This window comes from Delphinus delphis, chromosome 3, assembly GCF_949987515.2.
Source record: "Delphinus delphis chromosome 3, mDelDel1.2, whole genome shotgun sequence".
Taxonomy (NCBI): domain Eukaryota; kingdom Metazoa; phylum Chordata; class Mammalia; order Artiodactyla; family Delphinidae; genus Delphinus; species Delphinus delphis.
The window spans coordinates 122,211,049-122,232,574 of NC_082685.1; positions in this window are offsets into that span (position 1 = coordinate 122,211,049).

The following is a 21,526-nucleotide window of genomic DNA, read 5'->3' on the forward strand; positions in this document are numbered from 1 at the left end:
TAGTTCTGTGAAAAATGCCACTGGTCGTTTGATAGGGATTTCATTGAATCTATGGATTGCTTTGGGTAGTATAGTCATTTCCACAATGTTGATTCTTCCAATCCAAGAACATGGTATATCTCTCCATCTATTTGTATCATCTTTAATTTCTTTCATCAGTGTCTTATAATTTTCTGCATACAGGTCTTTTGTCTCCTTAGGTAGGTTTATTCCTAGAGATTTTATTCTTTTTGTTGCAATGGTAAACGGGACTGTTTTCTTGATTTCACTTTCAGATTTTTCATCATTAGTATATAGGAATGCCAGAGATTTCTGTGCATTAATTTTGTATCCTACTACTTTACCAAATTCATTGATCAGCTCTAGCAGTTTTCTGGTAGCATCTTTAGGATTCTCTATGTATATTATCATGTCATCTGCAAACAGTGACAGCTTTTTCTTTTCCGATTTGGATTCCTTTTATTTCCTTTTCTTCTCTGATTGCTGTGGCTAAAACTTCCAAAACTATGTTGAATAAGAGTGGTGAGAGTGGGCAACCTTGTCTTGTTCCTGATCTTAGTGGAAATGCTTTCAGTTTTTCACCGTTGAGGATGATGTTTGCTGTGGGCTTGTCATATATGGCCTTTATTATGTTGAGGAAGTTCCCTCTATGCCTACTTTCTGCAGGGTTTTTATCATAAATGGGTGTTGAATTTTGTCGAAAGCTTTCTCTGCATCTATTGAGATGATCATATGGTTTTTCTCCTTCAGTTTGTTAATATGGTTTATCACATTGATAGATTTGCGTATATTGAAGAATCCTTGCATTCCTAGAATAAACCCCACTTGATCATGGTGTATGATCCTTTTAATGTGCTGTTGGATTCTGTTTGCTAGTATTTTGTTGAGGATTTTTGCATCTATGTTCATCAGTGATATTGGCCTGTAGTTTGCTTTCTTTGTGACATCCTTGTCTGGTTTTGGTATCAAGGTGATGGTGGCCTCGTAGAAGGAATTTGGGAGTGTTCCTCCCTCTGCTATATTTTGGAAGAGTTTGAGAAGGATAGGTGTTAGCTCTTCTCTAAATGTTTGATAGAATTGGCCTGTGAAGCCATCTGGTCCTGGGCTTTTGTTTGTTGGAAGATTTTGAATCACAGTTTCAATTTCAGTGCTTGTGATTGGTCTGTTCATATGTTCTATTTCTTCCTGCTTCAGTCTTGGCAGGTTGTGCATTTCTAAGAATTTGTCCATTTCTTCCAGATTGTCCATTTTATTGGCATAGAGTTGCTTGTAGTAATCTCTCATGATCTTTTTTATTTCTGCAGTGTCAGTTGTTACCTCTCCTTTTTCATTTCTAATTCTATTGATCTGAGTCTTCTCTCTTTTTTTCTGGATGAGTCTGGCTAGTGGTTTATCTATTTTGTTTATCTTCTCAAAGAACCAGCTTTTAGTTTTATTGATCTTTGCTATTGTTTCCTTCATTTCTTTTTCATTTATTTCTGATCTGATTTTTATGATTTCTTTCCTTCTGCTAGCTTTGGGGTTTTTTTGTTCTTCTTTCTCTAATTGCTTGAGGTGCAAGGTTAGGTTGTTTATTCTAGATGTTTCCTGCTTCTTAAGGTGGGCTTGTATTGCTATAAACTTCCCCGTTAGAACTGCTTCTGCTGCATTCCATAGGTTTTGGGTCGTTGTGTCTCCATTGTCATTTGTTTCTAGGTATTTTTTTATTTTCTCTTTGATTTCTTCAGTGATCACTTCATTATTAAGTAGTGTATTGTTTATCCTCCATGTATTTGTATTTTTTACAGATCTTTTCCTGTAACTGATATCTAGTCTCATGGCGTTGTGGTCAGAAAAGATACTTGATACACTTTCAATTTTCTTAAATTTACCCAGGCTTGATTTGTGACCCAAGATATGATCTATCCTGGAGAATGTTCCATGAGTACTTGAGAAAAATGTGTATTCTCTTGTTTTTGGATGGAGTGTCCTATAAATATCAATTAAGTCCATCTTGTTTAATGTATCATTTAAAGCTTGTGTTTCCTTATTTATTTTCATTTTGGATGATCTGTCCATGGGTGAAAGTGGGGTGTCTAAGTCCCCTACTATGAATGTGTTACTGTCGATTTCTCCTTTTATGGCTGTTAGTATTTGCCTTATGTATTGAGGTGCTCCTATGTTGGGTGCATAAATATTTACAATTGTTATATCTTCTTCTTGGATCGATCCTTTGATCATTATGTAGTGTCCTTCTTTGTCTCTTTTAATAGTCCTTATTTTAAAGTCTATTTTGTCTGATATGAGAATTGCTACTCCAGCTTTCTTTTGGTTTCCATTTGCATGGAATATCTTTTTCCATCCCCTTACTTTCAGTCTGTATGTGTCTCTAGGTCTGAAGTGGGTCTCTTGTAGACAGCATATATAAGGGTCTTCTTTTTGTATCCATTCAGCCAATCTGTTTCTTTTGGTGGGAGCATTTCGTCCATTTACATTTAAGGTAATTATCGATATTATGCTCCTATTCCCATTTTCTAAATTGTTTTGGGTTCATTATTATAGGTCTTTTCCTTCTCTTGTGTTTCTTGTCTAGAGAAGTTCCTTTAGCATTTGTTGTAAAGCTGGTTTGGTGGTGCTGAACTCTCTCAGCTTTTGCTTGTCTGTAAAGGTTTTAATTTCTCCATCAAATCTGAATGAGATCCTTGCTGGGTAGAGCAGTCTTGGCTGCAGGTTTTTCTCCTTCATGACTTTCAGTATGTCCTGCCACTCCCTTCTGGCTTGTAGGGTTTCTGCTGAGAGATCAGCTGTTAACCTTATGGGGATTCCCTTGTGTGTTATTTGTTGTTTTTCCCTTGCTGCTTTTAATATGCTTTCTTTGTATTTAATTTTTGACATTTTGATTAATATGTGTCTTGGCATATTTCTCCTTGGATTTATCCTGTATGGGACTCTCTGTGCTTCATGGACTTGATTAACTATTTCCTTTCCCATATTAGGGAAGTTTTCAACTATAATCTCTTCAAATATTTTCTCAGTCCCTTTCTTTTTCTCTTCTTCTTCTGGAACCCCTATAATTCGAATGTTGGTGCATTTAATATTGTCCCAGAGGTCTCTGAAACCGTCCTCAGTTCTTTTCATTCTTTTTTCTTTATTCTGCTCTGCAGTAGTTATTTCCACTATTTTATCTTCCAGGTCACTTATCCCTTCTTCTGCCTCAGTTATTCTGCTATTGATCCCATCTAGAGTACTTTTAATTTCATTTATTGTGTTGTTCATCGTTGCTTGTTTCATCTTTATTTCTTCTAGGTCCTTGTTAACTGTTTCTTGCATGTTGTCCATTCTATTTCCAAGATTTTGGATCATCCTTACTATCATTATTCTGAATTCTTTTTCAGGTAGACTGCCTATTTCCTCCTCATTTGTTAGGTCTGGTGCATTTTTATCTTGCTCCTTTATCTGCTGTGTGTTTTTCTGTCTTCTCATTTTGCTTATCTTACTTGTTTGGGGTCTCCGTTTTGCAGGCTGCAGGTTCGTAGTTCCCGTTGTTTTTGATGTCTGTCTCCAGTGGCTAAGGTTGGTTCAGTGGGTTGTGTAGGCTTCCTGGTGGAGGGGACTAGTGCCTGTGTTGTGGTGGATGAGGCTGGATCTTGTCTGTCTAGTGGGCAGGTTCACGTCTGGTGGTGTGTTTTGGGGTGTCCGTGGCCTTAATATGATTTTAGGCAGCCTCTCTGCTAATGGGTGGGGTTGTGTTCCTGTTTTGCTAGTTGTTTGGCATAGAGTGTCCAGCACTGTGGCTTGCTGGTCGTTGAGTGAAGCTGGGTCTTTGCTATAAGCTGGAGGTCTCTGGGAGATTTTCGCCATTTGATATTATGTGGAGCTGGGAGGTCTCTTGTTGACCAGTGTCCTGAAGTTGGCTCTCCTACCTCAGAGTCAGAGCCCTGACTCCTGGCTGGAGCACCAAGAGCCTTTCATCCACACGGCTCAGAATAAAAGGGAGAAAAAGTAGAGAGAATTAGTAGAAGTATGAGGAAAGAAAGAAGGAAAGGAGGGAAGGAAGAAAGAAAGAAAGAAAAGCAAAGAAGGAAAGAAGGCAAGAAGGAAAGAAAGGAGGGAGGGAGGGAGGGAGAAAGGAAGGAAGGCGGGAAAGAAGGAAAAAAGACAGAAAGAAAGAAGACACAGTAAGAATAAAATAAAGTATAATAAAGTTATTGAATTAAAAAATACTTATTTAGAAAAAAAAGGGACGGATAGAACCTTAGGACAAATGTTGGAAGCAAAGCTATACAGACAAAATCTTACACAGAAGCATACACATACACCCTCACTAAAAGAGGTAAAGGGGGAAAAATCATAAATCTTGCTCTCAGAGACCACCTCCTCAATTTGGGATGATTTGTTGTCTAAAGGAAGGAAGGAAGGAAGGAAGGAAAGAAAGAAAGAACGAAGGTAAAGTATAACGTTATTAAAATTAATTATTAAGAAAAAATTTTTTTAAAAAACCATGGACGGATAGAACCCTAGGATAAATGGTGGAAGCAAGACTATACAGACAAGATCTCACATAGAAGCATACACATACACATTCACAAAAAGAGGAAAAGGAAAAAAAAATCATAGATCTTGCTCCTGAAGTCCACCTCCTCAATTTGGGATGACTCGTTGTCTATTCAGGTATTCCACAGATGCAGGGTATATCAAGTTGATTGTGGAGCTTTAATCCGCTGCTTCTGAGGCTGCTGGGAGAGATTTCCCTTTCTCTTCTTTGTTCTCACAGCTCACCGGGGCTCAGCTTTGGATTTGGCCCTGCCTCTGCGTGTAGGTCGCTGGAGGGCATCTGTTTTTTGCTCAGACAGGACGGGGTTAAAGGAGCCGCTGATTCGGAGACTCTGGCGCACTCAGGCGCGGGGGGGGGGGGGGGGGGGGGGCGCATTGCGTGTGGGGCGGGCCTACGGCAGCAAAGGCCGGCGTGACTTTGCACCAGCCTGAGGCCCGCCCCTGGATCCCGGGAACCTGGCAGTGGCGTGCTGCACAGGCTTCGCGGAAGAGGGGTGTGGAGGGTGACCTGTGCTCGCACACAGGCCCCTTGGTGGCGGCAGCAGCAGCCTTAGCGTCTCCCGCCCGTCTCTAGATTCCGCGCTTTCAGCCGCGGCTCGCGCCCGTCTCTGGGGTCCGCACTTTTAGCCGCGGCTCGCGCCCGTCTCTGGAGTCCGCGCTTTCAGCCGCGGCTCGCGCCCGTCTCTGGGGTTCACGCTTTTAGCCGCGGCTCGCGCCCGTCTCTGGAGTTCCTTTAAGCAGCGTTCGTAAACCCCTCTCCTCGCGCACCAGGAAACAAAGAGGAAAGAAAAAGTCTCCTGACTTTTTGGCAGGTGCAGCCTTTTCCCCGGACGGACTCCCGGCTAGCCGGTGTACTAAGCCCTTCAGGCAATGTTCAAGCCGCCAACCCCAGTCCTCTCCCTGCGCTCCGTCCGAAACCGAAACCCGAGCCTCAGAGCCTCAGCTCGCAGCCCCGCCCGCCCCGGCGGTTGAGCAGACAAGCCTCTCGGGCTGGTGAGTGCCAGTCGGCACCGATCCTCTGTGCGGGAAGCTCCCCGCTTTGCCCTCCGCACCCGTTGCTGTGCACTCCTTCGCGGCTTCGAAGCTCCCCCCTCCGCCTCCCGCAGTCTCCTCCCGCGAAGGGGCTTCCTAGTGTGTGGAATCTTTTCCTCCTTCACAGCTCCCTCGCACTGGTGCAGGTGTCGCCCCTATTCTTTTGTCTCTGTTTTTCTTTTGCCCTACCCAGGTACGTGGGGAGTTTCTTGCCTTTTGGGAGGTTTGAGGTCTTCTGCCAGCGTTCAGTAGGTGTTCTGTAGGAGTTGTTCCACGTGTAGATGTATTTCTGGTGTATCTGTGAGAAGGAAGGTGATCTCCGCGTCTTACTCTTCCGCCATCTTCAAGGTCCCCCCATTTGTGTATTCTTTAGTTTCTTTCATCATTGTATTAGTTTTCAGTATAGAGATCTTAACCTTCTTAGTTAAATTTATTCCTAAGTATTTTACTGTTTTTGATGGTATTGTAAATGGGATTTTTAAAATTTCTTTTTCAGATAATTTCTTGTTAGTGTATAGAAACTATTGATTTTTGTATGTTGATTTTGTGTCCTGCAGCTTTACTGAATTCATTGATTAGAGCTAACAGGATTTTTTTGGTGGAGTCTTTAGGATTTTCTATTGATACATATAAGATAATGTCATCTGCAAATAGAGATAATTGTACTTCTTACTTTCCAATTCTGATACCTTTTATTTCTTTCTCTTGCCTGATTGCTCTGACTAGGACTTCCAGTGCTATGTTGAATGGGAGTGGTGAGGGTGGGCACCTTTGTCTTGTTCGATCTTACAAGAAAAGCTTTCAACCTTTCATCATTGAGTGTGATGTTATTTGTGGGCTTGTCATATATGGCCCTTATTATGTTGTGGTAGTTCCCCCTATAGCTAATTTGTTGAGATTTAAAAAATCATGAATGGATGTTGAATTTTATCAAATGATCATATGATTTTTATCTTTTATTTTATTGATGTAATGTATCACATTTATTCATTTGTATATGTTGAACAATCCTTGTATCCCAGGGATAAATCCCACTTGATCACAGTGTATGATCCTTTTAATATAATGCTGAATTCAGTTTGCCAGTATTTTGTTAATTATTTTTGCATCTATATTCGTCAGGGATATTGGCTTTTAGTTTTCTTTTCTTGTAGTGTCCTTATCTGACTTTGATACCTGGTAATTGACTCATGAAAGGAGTTTTGTGGTGGTCCCTGCCGTTTGATTTTTTTGGAAGAGTTTGAGAGGACTGGCATTAATTGTTCTTTAAACATTTGGGAAAATTCACCAGTGAAGCTGTCTGGTCCTGGACTTTTCTTTCTTGGGAGGTTTTTGATTACTGATTCATTCTTTCTTGTTGGTCTTTTCAGATTTTTTTCTTCCTTATTCAGTCTTGGTAGGTTGTATGTTTCTAGGAATTTAATCATTTCTTTTAGGTTATCATGTTTGTTGGCATATAGTTGTTCATAGTGGTTTGTTATGACCCTTTGTATTTCTGGGGTATTAGTTGCAATGTCTCTTCTTTCAAATATAATTTTATTGATTAGGGTCCTCCTCTCTCTTCTCCTTGGTGAATCTAGCTAAAGCATTGTTAGTTTTGTTCATCTTTTCAAAGACCAATCCTTAGTTTTGTTAATCTTTTCTGTTGTTTTCCTGTTCTCTATTTCATTTATTTTTTGCCTTAATGTTTATTATTTCCTTCCTTCAGTTGACTTTGTGCTTAGTATGCCCCTCTTTTTCTACTTCCTTGAGGCTTAAATTTAGGTTGTTTATTAGAAATCTTTATTGTTATCTCTGAACCTCCCTCTTAGAATTGTTTTTGCTGCATTCCATAAGTTTCAATATGTTGTGTTTCCATTTTCATTTGTCTCAAGCTATTTCTAGGAACTTTTCCATTTCTTCTAGGTTGTCCATTTTATTGGCATATAGTTTTCTTTGTGGTTATCTTTTACAATCCTTTGTATTCCCATGATGTCAGTTGTAATTTCTCATTTTTCATTTCTGATTTTATTTATTTGGACCTCGCCTTCTCTCTTGATGAAGCTGGCTAAACATTTATCAATTTTATTTCTCTTTTCAAAGAAACAGTTCTTAGTTTCGTTGATATTCTCCTGGTAGGCATGGCTGGCCCCTGGTCCGTTTGGTTGCTGGTCCCTGCCTGGTATGGAGGCTGCCAGCTACTGGTTGTCAGGGCTGGTAAGTGGTGCTGGATCCTGGTGAGGCTGAGCGAGAAGTCTTAGGTACCTTGGAGCTGGTGTTGGCCTGCTGGTGTGTTGGCTGAGTCCTGACAAAGCAGGCTGTTGGACTGTAGTGTTCCTGGGTCTGGTGTCTGTATGCTAGTGGGCAACCTGGGGACCAGGGAGTTCTGGCAATAATGCTGCTTCTCTGGTGGGCAATAACAGGTTTTGGTATCTCTGGCTAAAAAGCCTTGGGGGTCCTGGAGCTGGTGTTGGCCCACTGGTGGGAGTCACTGTCTCTTGACACAGCTGGCAGAGGGGTCTGGGGTGTTCTGAAGATTGTGCCAGCCCTCTGGTGGGTGGAGCTGGACTCCAGTGTCTCTTGTTGCAGGATCCTGGGGGTGTTAGGGTTGTTGTTTGAGCCTGCTGATGGTCAGGGCTTGGGGCTCAGGGGGTCCCGGGGCTTGTGTCTGCACACTGGTCAGTGGAGCTGGGTCCCAGGGTCTTTGGCTGCATGACTCTGGGGCTACTGGAGTTGTGCCTGTACACTGGTGTGTGTGGTCAGGTCCTGTGCCCTCTGGTGGATAAGGCTGTGTGCCAGGGCAACTATAAGCTCTGCTCAGGAGGACTTAAGGCAGCGTGTCTGCTGACAGGTGCAGTTTTGTCCCCACCTGGCTAGTTGCTTGGCCTGATGTTCCAGTACTGGTGCCAAAAGGCTGGTGTGTAGGGCCCAGTCCTGGTGCTAATAAGCTAGAGGGAGAATTCCAAAGTGGCACTTGCCAGCACCAGTGTCCACATGGTAGAATGAGCTCCCCAAAACTGGTGCCGCCACTGTCTATGTCCCCAGAGTGAGCTCAAGTTGCTTCCTGCCTCTCTGGGAGACTCTCCAAGATCAGCGGGTGGGTCTGAACCCAGGCTCCTTTCAAATTACTGCTTCTTCCCCACATCTCGAGCATGTGAGATTTTGTGTGTGCCATGTAAGAGTGGAGCTCTATTTCCCACAGCCCTCTGCATCTCCTGAAAGTAAGCTCCATTGACCTTCAAAGCCAAACATTCTGGCAGCTCATTTTCCCAGTGCAGGAGCCCAGTGTGAGGCTCAGACTCATTGCTCCTTGGTGAGAACCTCTCTAATAGTAATGATCCTCCTGTTTGTAGGTCACCCCCCAGGGGGTACGGATCTTGACTATACCATGGTTTCACCCCTCCTACCCATTTTAATGTGATTTTATCTTTGTAGCTTTCATTGCAGAAGACCTTTTCTGGTAGGTTTTGGTCTTTCTCATCCGTGGTTGCTTTGTAAATAGCTGTAATTTTGGTATGCCTGTGAGAGGAGGTGAACTCAGAGTCTTCCTACTCCACTATCTTGGCCAAGTTCCCACTTTTATTTTTGATTATAACAATTTGAGTCTTTCTTTTTTCTTAGTCCATCTAGCTGAAAGCTTGTTGACTTTTTCAAAGAACAAACTTTCAGATTAATTGATTTTCTTTATTGTTTTCTTAGTCTCTATTTTGTTTATCTCTGTTATGCTCCTTCAACTATCTTCAGGTTTTGTTTGGTTTTTTTCTATTTCCTTAAGTTTTTTTTTTTTTTTTTTTGGTTGCTTTGGGTCTTCGTTGCTGTGCACAGCCTTTCTCTAGTTGCAGAGAACGGGGGCTTCTCTTGTGGAGCACGGGCTCTGGGAAAAAAGGCTTCAGTAGTTGCAGCACACAGGCTCAGTAGTTGTGGTGCACAGGCTCGGTAGTTATGGTGCACGGGCTTAGTTGCTCCGCGGCATGTGGGATCTTCCTGGACCAGGGATCGAACTCCTGTCCCCTGCATGGGCAGGTGGATTCTTAACCACTGCTCCACCAGGGAAGTCCCTAGTTCCTTAAGTTGTAAAGCTAGATTGTTGTTTTGAGGTCATTCTTGTTTTTTAATGTAAGCATCTATAGCTATAAATTTCCCCTTACCACTGCTTTCACTGTGTCCCAGGTTTTTGGTATGTTTTGGTATGTTGCATTTTCATTTTCATTCATTTAATTATTTTCTAATTTTCCTTGTGATTTCTTCTTTGATTCACTGATCATTCAAAAGTGTGTTATTTAATTTCCCCCAATTTTTAAAATTTTTCAGTTTTATTACTGTTATTGACTTTCTAAGCTCATTACATTGTGGTTGGTGAAGATACTTTGTATGATATCTTGTGGTTGGTGAAGATAATCTGTATGATACCTATCGTTTTAAATCTACTGAGACTTAATTTGTGGCCCAACACAGTCTATCCTGGAAAATTTCCCATAAGTACTTCAGAAAAATATGTCTGCTGCTCTTATTGGGGAGAGGGTCCTGTTTATGTCTATTAGATCTAGTTGGTTTACTGTGTTGTTTAATTAACTTCTGTCTTAATTAACTTCTGTCTGGTTGTTCTATCCATTATTGAGTGTGGGGTATTGAAGTCCCCACCTACTTTTGTAGAACAATTTCTTCCTTCAGTTCTGTCAACTTTTGCTTATATATTTTGCCAGTCTATTTTGAGGTGCATAAATGTTTATAATTGTTATATATTGTTATATAAATGTTTATAATTGTTATATATATATATATATATATAACAATGTTATATATATATATATATAACAATGTTATATATATATATATATATAACAATGTTATATATATATATATATATATATATATAAAACAATGTTATATATATAACTATATATATATATATATAACAATATAGCACAGGCTCCGGACATGCAGGCTCAGCGGCCATGGCTCATGGGCCCAGCCGCTCCGCGGCATGTGGGATCTTCCCAGACCAGGGCACGAACCCGTGTCCCCTGCATTGGCAGGTGGACTCTCAACCACTGTGCCACCAGGGAAGCCCCAATTGTTATATATTCTTGACGTATTGAATTTTTAATTAATATATAATGTCTTGTTTGTCTCTTGTGAACTTTTTTGATTTAAAGTCTTCTTTGACTGATGTTAGTATAGCCACTCTGCTCACTTTTGGTTACTATTTGCATGGGATATCTTTTTCTGTATTTTCACTTTCAATCTGTTTGTATCTTTGAATCTAAAATGAGTATCTTGTAGGCATCATATAGTTAGGTCATGTGTTTTTATCCATTCTGCCAATCTCTGTGTTTTTATTGGCAAGGTTAATCCATTGCAGTTAAAGAAATTACTGATGAGGGACTTCTGTCATCATTCTGCTCTTTGTTTTCTATATGTCTAATAGCTCTTTTGTCTCTCATTTTGTGCATTACTCTTTTCTTTAGTGCTTAGTTGATTTTTTGGTAGGAAGTGTTTAAATTCCTGTCTCATTTTCTCTTGTGTACATTCTATAGCTATTTTTTTGTGTGTGTGTGGTTACCATGGGGATTACATTTAACATCCTAAATTTATAACACTCTAATTTGAATTTACACCAGCTTAACTTCAATAAGATACAAACCTCTGCTCTTTTACAGGTCCATCTCCACCCTTTTTGGTGTAGATGACACAAAATTACATCTCTATACAATGTGTGCCCCTCAAACATAAACTAATAAATATTATCTTTTTAATCTTTTTTTTAACATCTTCATTGGAGTATAAATGCTTTACAATGGTGTGTTAGTTTCTGCTTTATAACAAACTGAATCAGCTATACATATACATATATCCCCATATCTCCTCCCTCTTGTGTCTCCCTCCCACTCTCCCTATCCCACCCCTCTAGGTGGTCACAAAGCACCGAGCTGATCGCCCTGTGCTATGGGGCTGCTTCCCACTAGCTATCTGTTTTACATTTGGTAGTGTATATATGTCCATGCCACTCTTTTCATCCCAGCTTACCCTTCCCACTCCCCGTGTCCTCAAGTCCATTCTCTATGACTGTGTATTCCTGTCCTGCCCCTAGGTTCTTCAGAACCATTTTTTTAAATAATTATTTTAAATGCTTAGTCTCTTAAATTATGTAGACACATGGAATTACAAACTAACATTACAATATTACTAGCTTCTAGACTAATAATTTTAAAAATATGTATTAGTCCTTTAAAGCATGTATAAAACAAAAAGTGGAGTTACAAACCATTGTTATAATAACACTAGATTTTATGATTGCCCATATCTTTACTAAGATGTTTATTTCTTCATACAGATTTGAGTTACCATTTAGTGTTCTTTCATTTCACCCTGCAGGACAACCTTGAGCATTTCTTGCAAGGCAGGCAGATCTAGTGGTAAAGAACTCTCTCTGCTTTTGTTTATCTAGGAATATCTTCATTTCAAAGCAAAAGGAAATTATTGAAGGAAAAGAGTCTTAAAAAATCGATTTTCACAATCTCTGTCTTTTCATTTGTTTTTTGAGTATTTGTGTATAATGTAGCTACTTATATGTTTGGGCTATGTCTAAAATTTTAGTATCTTAGTATTTATGTTTGGTCTGTTTTTTTTCCTTTATTTTTCTTTTCCTGCCTTGTTTTGGAATAGTTGAATATTTTTTTAGTGTTCTATTTTAATGTATAGTGTTTTTATTGTATCTCTTTATATTTTTTTAGTAGTTGCTCTAGGGCTTACTATATGCATATTTAACTTTTCACAGCCTACTTAGAATCAGTATTTTGTCACTTAAAGAGAAAAGAAAAGAATTTACAACCATGTATTACTATGTACTTTCTCTTCTTTATATTATTGTCTTATACATTACATCTAGTTAAATTGTAAATCCCATCGCACATTGTTATATTTTTTGCTTTCAACTGTTGAACATATTTTAAAGAACCAAGAAGAAAAGAATAGTCTCCCTATTTACCCAGATATTTTTCAGTTTTATTACTTTTTCTTAATTTTTGACATTCCAAATTTATTTTCTGATACATTTATTTCCCTTTTGTCCAAAGGAGTTCCTTCAACATTTCTTTGAAAGCATATCTTCATTCCTGAAAGTTTTGCTGGATATAGAATTCTTAGTTGACAGTTCCTTTCTTTCATCTCTTTAAATATGTTGTTCCACTCTCTTGGAATCCAGTGTTTCTGATGAAAAATTTTGAGTTTTTCAAATTATTTTTCCTTTATATGTAAAGCATTGTTAATATATCTGGTTGTTTTTCTTTGTATTTCATTTTTAGTAGTTGAATTATCATATGTCTGGGCATAATTTCTTTGGATTTCTCCTGTTGGGCTTTTCTGAGCTTTTTGAATCTGTATGTTAATGTATTTCATGAAGTTTGGGAAGTTTTCACTCATTATGTCTTTAAATACATTTTTTTTAGCACCACACTTTCTCCTTTCTTTCTTAGACACAGATGACACAAATGTTAGCTCTTTTGTTATAGTTGCATAAGTCTCTGAAGGTTTTGTTCATTAAAAAAAATCTTTTTTTGCTTTGTTTTTCAGATTGAATAATTTCTATTGATACATTTTCTAGTCCACTGATTCTTTTTTTCTGTTATGTTTGTTCTGCTATTGAGGTTATCCAGTTATTTAAAAATTTTGTTTGTTTTCAGTTCAAAACATTTCACTTGTTTCTTTTTTTATATTGTCTGTTTAAGTGATGAAATTTTCTATTTTTCCATTGGTTCAAGAATGCTTTTGATTGATTCATGGAGTATTTTTATAATAGCTACTTTAGAATCTTTGATAATTCCAACATCTTCGTCATCTCAGCATTGGCATCCTTTATCTTTTCCCCTGCACTTTGAGATTTTGCAAGTTATTTGTGTGACGAGTAAGTTTGGATTGTATTCTGGACATTTTGAATATTATAAGACTATGATATCATTTCAATTCTATGGATAATGTTAATAGTTTTGTTTCAGCAGGGAGCCAACCTGGTTAGGTTCAGGGAACTGGTTCCAACTCACCGCTGTAGACTGTGGTTCCAATGTCAGTTGCATTTTCACAGTCTTTGTAGCACTATGTTGTCTTCCTGCATGTGTGCCATCCAGTGGTCAGACTTGACCAGAGCTGTGGTGTAGAGGTTCAGTTTTTTAGTTTTTAATTGAAGTATAGTTGATGTATAATATTATATAAGTTACAGGTATACAATACAGTGATTCACAATTTTTAAAGGTTATACTTCATTTATAGTTACTACAGAATATTGGCTGTATTCCCTGTGTTGCACAGCATATCCTTATAGCTTATTTTATACATAATAGTTTGTATCTCTTAATCCCCTACCCTTATATTGCCCCCTTCAGTCTCCCCACTTGTAACCACTAGTTTGTTCTCTGTATCTGTTTATTTATTTATTTTTGTTGTATTCACTAGTTTGTTGTTGTATTTTTCAGATTCCACATAAGTGACATTGTACAGTATTTGTTTTTCTCTGTCTGACTTATTTCACTTAGCATAACACCCTCCAAGTCAATCCATATTGTTGCAAATGGTAAACTTTAATTCTCTTTATGGCTTAGGAGTATTCCATTGTGTATATCTATATTACATGTTCTTTATCCTCATCTGTTGATGGACATTTAGGTTGCTTCCATATCTTGGCAATTGTAAATAATGCTGTTATGAACATTGGGGTGTGACGTTCATACATGTTCATTTCAAATTAGTGTTTTCTTTTTTTTGGATATATACCAAGGAGTGGAATTGCTGGGTCATATGGTAGTTCTATTTTTAGTTTTTTGAGAAACCTCCAGACTGTTTTTCACAGTGGCTGCACTAATTTACATTCCCATACTTTTAGGGTGTACAAGGGTTCCCTTTTCTCCACATCCTCAGCAATATTTATTTATGTTCCTTTTTATAATAGCCATTCTGACAATGAGGTGATATCTCATTGTGGTTTTGATTTGCATATCCCTGGTGATTAGCAATGTTGAGCATCTTTTCATGTACCTGTTGGCCACCAGCATGTCCTCTTTAGAAAACTGTCTATTCAGGTCTTCTGCCCATTTTTAAATCGGGTTGTTTATTTTTTTGATATTAAATTGCATGAGCTATATATATATATATATATATATGTATATATATTATATTAACCTATTATTGGTCATATCATTTGCAAATATTTTTTCCCATTCAGTAGGTTTTCTTTTCATTTTGTCAATGGTTTTCTTTGCTATGCAAAAGTGTTTAAGTTTAATTAGGTCCCATTTGTTTATTTTTGCTCTTAATTCCTTTGCTTTAAGAGACACATCCAAAAAAATATTGCTATGATTTATGTCAAAGTGTGTTCTCCCTATGTTTTCCTCTAAGAGTTTTATGGTTTCTGGTCTTATGTTTAGGTCTTTATTCCATTTTTAGTTTATTTTTGTATATGGTGTTAGGGAATGTTCTAATTTCATTCTATTACATGTAGCTGTCCAGTTTTCCAAGCACCACTTATAGAAGAGACAATTGTAGATTAATTGACCATACATGTGTGGGTTTATTTCTGGGCTCTCTATTCTGTTCCATTGTGGTATGTGTCTGTTTTTGTGCCAGTGACATACTGTTTTGATTACTGTAGCTTTGTAATATAGTCTGAAGTCAAGGAGTCTGATTCCTTCAGGTCGGTTCTTCTTTCTCCAAATTGTTTTAGCTGTTTGAGGTATTTTGTGCTTCCATAGAAATTTAAAAGTTTTTTGTTCCAGTTCTGTGAAAAATGTCACTGGTATTAATATTTTGATAGGGATTGCATTGAATCTGTAGATTGCAGATCCTTGGGTAGTATGGTCATTTTAACAATATTGATTCTTTTAATACAGGAACATGGTATATATTTTCATCTGTTTGTGTCATCTTCAATTTCTTTCATCAGCATCTTATAATTTTCAGAGTATATGTCTTTTACCAACCTAGGTAGACTTTATTCTTAGGTTTTTTTTTTTTTTTTTGATGTGGTGGTAAATGGGATTTTTGCCTTAATTTTTCCTTCTGATAGTTTGTTGTTAGTGTATAGAAATGCAACAGATTTTGGCATATTAATCTTGTATCCTGCAACTTTACTGAATTTACTGATGAGGTCTAGTAGTTTTCTGGTGGCATCTTTAGGGTTTGCTATGTGTAATATCATGTCATCTGCAAAGTGACAGTTTTACTTCTTTCTTTTCAATTTGGATTCCTTTTATTTCTTTTTCTTGTCTGATTGCTGTGGCTAGGACTTCCAATACTATGTTGAATAAAAGTGTCAAGAGTGGGAATCCTCATCGTGTTCCTGATCTTAGAGGAAATGCTTTCAGTTTTTCACCATTGAGTATGATGTTAGCTGTGGGTTTGTCCTATATGACCTTTATTATGTTGACGTATGTTCCTTCTATGCCCACTTTCTGGACAGTTTTTTATCATAAAGAGGTGTTGAATTTTGACAAAAGCTCTTCCTGCATCTATTGAGTTAATCATATAGATTTTATTCTAAAATTTGTTACTGTGGTGTATCACATCGATTTGTGGATATTGAAAAAATTCTAGTATCCCTAGGATAAATCCCACTTGATCATGGTATATGATCTTTTTATGTATTGTTGGATTCAGTTTGCTAATATTTTGTTGAGGATTTTTGCATCTATGTTCATCAGTGATATTGGCCTATAATTTTTTTGTGTGTGTGTGCATCTTGTCTTTGGTTTTGTTATCAGGGTGATGCTGACCTCATAGAATGAGTTTGGATGCAGGTCAGGGGTGAGCTTAGGAGTTCATAAATGACTTTATGAGTTTGCTTTCCTGAGCTTTTACAGTCCAAAATCTCCCTCAAACTTTGCAATTTCTTGGTGTTCCTCTTTTAATAGTTGTCTACTCAGAAAACTAGGACTTTAGTTGCCATACACTGCTGTGTACTTCTGCAAGTGCCTCTGCATCTAAGGCCAAGAGACAGATGGTAGGGGGACTGAGGGAGGAAAAAAGAAATGGGTGTTTGCCCCACATTGTTATAATCACAGGTCCTCTAAACAGAGGAGAAGCCTCCCCTCTCTCAGTTTTGGTTTTTGCATGCTCCCATTGCCTCTGCCTGTTGCCACTACCACAGGATTACTTGGAGGCTGGGTGTGGGGGAACAAAGCAGTCTTTCTGAGCATTAGTAGTGCCCTTTCCATTCCTTGAGGAAAGCTAGAGGGCTTCTCCTGGAGCTCTTTCTGCCTGCACCCCGCTGTTTACGTTAAGCATATTTTTAGGTGACTGTTACTTGAGGAAAAAATAGTAAACCAGTGTGACAGTATTTCAAATGCTGTTCTTTCCCAGAATCCACCTGGTACAGTTAACTTTTCAGAGTTTTCAAATACCTGTTCTATCCAATCTGTCTGGGTTTTATTGCTTTTTTGTTGTATTCAATGGGATAGACTGAGTGGGGTGTACTTATATTTAACCCAGAACTGGAACCTTCTCCCTTAGATTGCAGAGATGTATTAGTTGGTATGCCATTGGTACTTTGACGATAATGATTGTGTGAGCATCTTTGGTCAACCTAAGTTATTTTATGCTATTATGGTCTTTTTGTCCTTTTCTTTCTTCCTTTACTTCCCTTCTTTCTTCTTCTTTCACTTCCTCCTCTTCTTCCTTACTTGAGTCACTGGTTCCTTTTGGTCTCTCCTTACATAAACTGGAAGAGGGAAAATAGAAATGTATGCATAGTTTTGCTTTTTTCTTCCACTCCACTGCAGAACTCCTGTTTTATTTTTATTGCTTGCATCTTTCCATTGGCTGAACCTGCTCCTTGCCACCTCTGTCACCATTTCTGATTGCCATGTCATCACTGCCAGCAGATTTGCTCACGGTCAATCCTATTTGCTTCTCATTTTTTTCCTCTTCTTTGCATCTTTTAATATGTCTTTTCTAATACTTATCTGCTTTTATGTAAATTACTACAAGCATACCAGTTTTTATTTTCTATTAGTATACCAATTACAGTGAGAATCAAGTGTAATTTTTTTCTCAATGTCTGTGTTGATTTGTTTCTCTTTGATCAGACCTGTTTGAGTGTGTGTGTGTGTGTGTGTGTGTGTGTTTGTGGTATGGCGGGAAATGAGGGCTATGTTAGTGATCTGGAGACATTGGAAGCCTGAGGCTTTGTATAATTTTATTTTTGTTGTTTTTTAAGATTAAAATAAGCAGTGCTATTTTATCTTTCTTAATGTTAGCTAGCAACTTTATCTTAATCTTGATGCTGGATTTAGCACTTTTCACTGCATCAGAGCTTAGAAGGAGAATTTTATTAGTTAGAAGGCCTGGATCTAATCATGGTTCTAGTATTAGTTAGACAAAATTGAGTATTAATTTTACTACCTATTCATTATATTTTATTTATGATTGAAGTAATAATGATTGACTAGTACCAGCTGCAAATCTGGGTACAAACAGGCCAGTTCCTTTTACTCTGAAGCCACAATGGGAAGGGCAGGTGCAACAGGAGAGGAAATTAGAGAGCAACCAGTGGAACCAAGTTGAGTCCTCCAAGAAGGTCATGCAAGACTGAGGTTAGGAATTTAGAAGGTGGACTCTGCAAGGGAGTAAAACTCATTCTGTTTTTTTTTCCCCGTCTCTTCAGTTTTACCTTAAATGTACCAAAAGACTTATCTATAATCAGAAGTGATTATTGGAGAAAAATGAAAGACTGGGCTTTAACTTTGCTTCCTCCAGGCCTGGATTTGGTACCACTCCTCTGTGCTCTCATAGCTCCATGGGCTCATGTTTGTCTTAATTCTGATCACTCTGTGTGATCATTTCCTCCTTATTTAATGGTTCTCCAGCTAGATAACAATATTCTTGATGGCAGGGTTTTAATTTTTTTCACTGGATATTTCTAGTACAAACAGAGTTCCTGACATATGGAGGGTACTCAGTGATTGTTTTATTAATCATGTGTTAGAGGGATATTGAAAAACTAGTAACCAACAGCAATAAATTCATTGTAAGCAAAGGAAAACTCATGAGAAAATGTTTATCTCTTCTAATTGTGAGAGATTGAATAAGACAGAAAATGCGTGTTAAGAATAAAGTTGAAAGCTGTAGCTTACCTCTACTTATTATACTGTGATTAAAATTTAGTTTTGTATGACATTCAATTTAGTAGTCTTGCTTGCAACCCATTCTTTCCTCTGCCCAAGGTGTCTTTATATGTATGATGTATCTTACAATTTGAGCTTCTTATACCTTGGTTACCTTAGAGTAATCTTCTTACACCTTGGTTTCAGTACTCTGGAGGAGTTCTGCCTGCCTCTGTAATAAGGTGCTCCCCTGGAAACCTCCAAAGTGAAATTCACATTTGCTATATAGCACGTATTTTAAGTCAGATCATCCCAATTAGTGGTCTATGTATTTGGTAAAAGTATTTCTAGCCATTTGTTCATGTTGATAGCTAACCAGAAGCTAGATATTACTTACCTTGAATAGGGATTACATAGATACCCAAAATTTTTAACAGAAAAAATTTAACAAAATGTATACACACACACAGACACACACATATCCCTAAACACACATATATAAATAGTCTACACTACCACTGTATTCTTTTAGAAACTGAATATGGAAACTGAGATAATAGAAGTCTCAGAGTAGTTTGAAGTTGTAGGAGAAACAAATTCTTGAAGTTCTCTTTGGGTAGAGGAGAAAGGGATAAAACTTTTTTAAAAAAATTCTTGAATACATAGGTCGTTTAGTAAGTTATTCTCAGCTGTGGAAAACCCTCAACATGTACACAAAGCTCGCTTGGAAAAAGTTATGACTACGTTTTCCTGTACTTTGAGTTCCCATAAGCATCAGGCATTCATGGTTTCAGAAGATTTTAAGTGAACTAAAAACCAGGTAATCATTTTCTAATTAATGCGGAGAGTGGTAGCTTAGGCAGTCAGAGCAGTTTACTAAGAGGCAGTGAAAAGATTTTTGATGGAGTGGGTCATTTTTTAAATGATACTACAATTATTATATTTTAATGTGAAGTGGGAAGATAGAAACAAATAGCACATCAAGAAAATAAAGAGTAATTCATTTAATTCTTACATTGTCCTCACTGAAAAGAGCTTTGTCTCCTGAAAAAAGGAAGTCAGAATAATTTATCTAATTGTCTGTCTGTCTGTCCATGTGGTCTATCTACTCATCTGGTCTGTGCATGTGGTATATCTATAAAGGCAAGATCTAGAAGTGAAGGAAACAAAAGGTAAGGAATGAAATCTCTCTAAGTAGATATGCAAAAACATATGGAATGTTTAATGGTGAATGGAAATCAGGGACATTACTTCAGATAGAACCAAGAAGAATTTTGATTTTTGGAAGTAGATATAATAAAATGAAAATAAAAACAATAAGTGAGGAAGTGAAGAGGGAAAGGGTGGGATTTATTTTTCTTTTTTTCTTTTCTCACATGCCAGTGTGAGATGTACTGGTACTGGAGATTTTGTATACTGGTGACAACCAAGTACATTTATTGGTTTTATGTTACTAAACATAATTGAAACACCAATATAAATCACCTATTCTAAACTCAGGTCTTGGGAGTTGGGATGAACTAAAACCAGAAATATGCTTTGAAGTGAGGTTAGATATGAGCAGAGGTCTTTAATTTTGGGCTCTTGCTGAAAATACAGGAGAACCCATGATACTAGTCTTGCTTATGCAGAGGACGTGCCATTATAGCACTGTGGCTTTACGATGGCGCTAGAGATAGATCAGAAGGGAAAAGGTGAGAATGTGAACGTATGTGAACACAACACTTTCCGAAGCAGACCTTAGTGTCGGGCGTTGCCAGAGTTGGTGAAGAAAATGGAATACACTTGTTTTTTGTCCATCACCTGTTTTCCTTATTCTTCCCACTTCCCATTAGAAATGTCGAAGTAGAAGCTGTGAGTTTTACAGCTGGCCTAATCAGGACTTTATTTCTATCACTGCTTATTGCAGGGCGACCAGACATCTACTTTGTGGCTCTCAGTTGAGTGAGAGGGGAAGCTGTGTATTCTCTGGGGTTTGGGCCTTGTACTGATATTGACCAAGCTTCTCAGTCTCTCTCTCTCTTTTTAAATTTTATTGGAGTACAGTTGGTTTACAATGTTGTGTTAGTTTCAGTTGTACAGCAAAGTGATTCAGCTATACATATACATATATTTATTCTTTTTCAGGTTCTTTACCCATAGAGCTTTTTACAGAATACTGAGTTCCCTGTGACATACAGTAGGTCCTTGTTGGTTATCTATTTTACATATAGTAGTGTGTGTATGTTAATCCCAAGCTCCTAATTTATCCCTCCTTCCCGTGTTTCCCCTTTGGTAACCATAAGTTTGTTTTCGAAATCTGTGAGTCTGTTTCTGTTTCATAAATAAGTTCATTTGTATAATTTTTTAAAATTAGATTCCACATAGGAGTGATATTGTATGATATTTGTCTTTCTCTGTCTGACTTCACTTAGTATGATAATCACTAGGTCCATCCAGGTTACTGCAAATGACATTACTTTGTTCCTTTTTATGGCTGAGTAATATTCCATCATATATAGGTACCACATTCTTTATTCATTCCTCTATTGATGGACATTTAGGTTGCTTCCATGTCTTGACTATTGTAAATAGTGCTGCAATGAACACTGGGGTGCATGTATCTTTTCAAATTATGGTTTTCTCCGGATATATGCCCAGTAGTGGGATTGCTGGATCATATGGTAGTTCTATCTTTAGTTTTTTAGCTCAGTCTCTCATTGTACTAATCTGCTTTTTAAAAATACTGGTAACTAATAATAATAGTTACAGTTTATTGACTTTTATGCCAAGATTGTGTAAAGTGTTTTTGCAGACATTACATACTTTATTTCAGTTGGTCCTTCTAATAATTATATAAGGTAGGTGACATTATCTTCATTCCATAGATGAGAAACCTGAAAGTTGGGGAACTT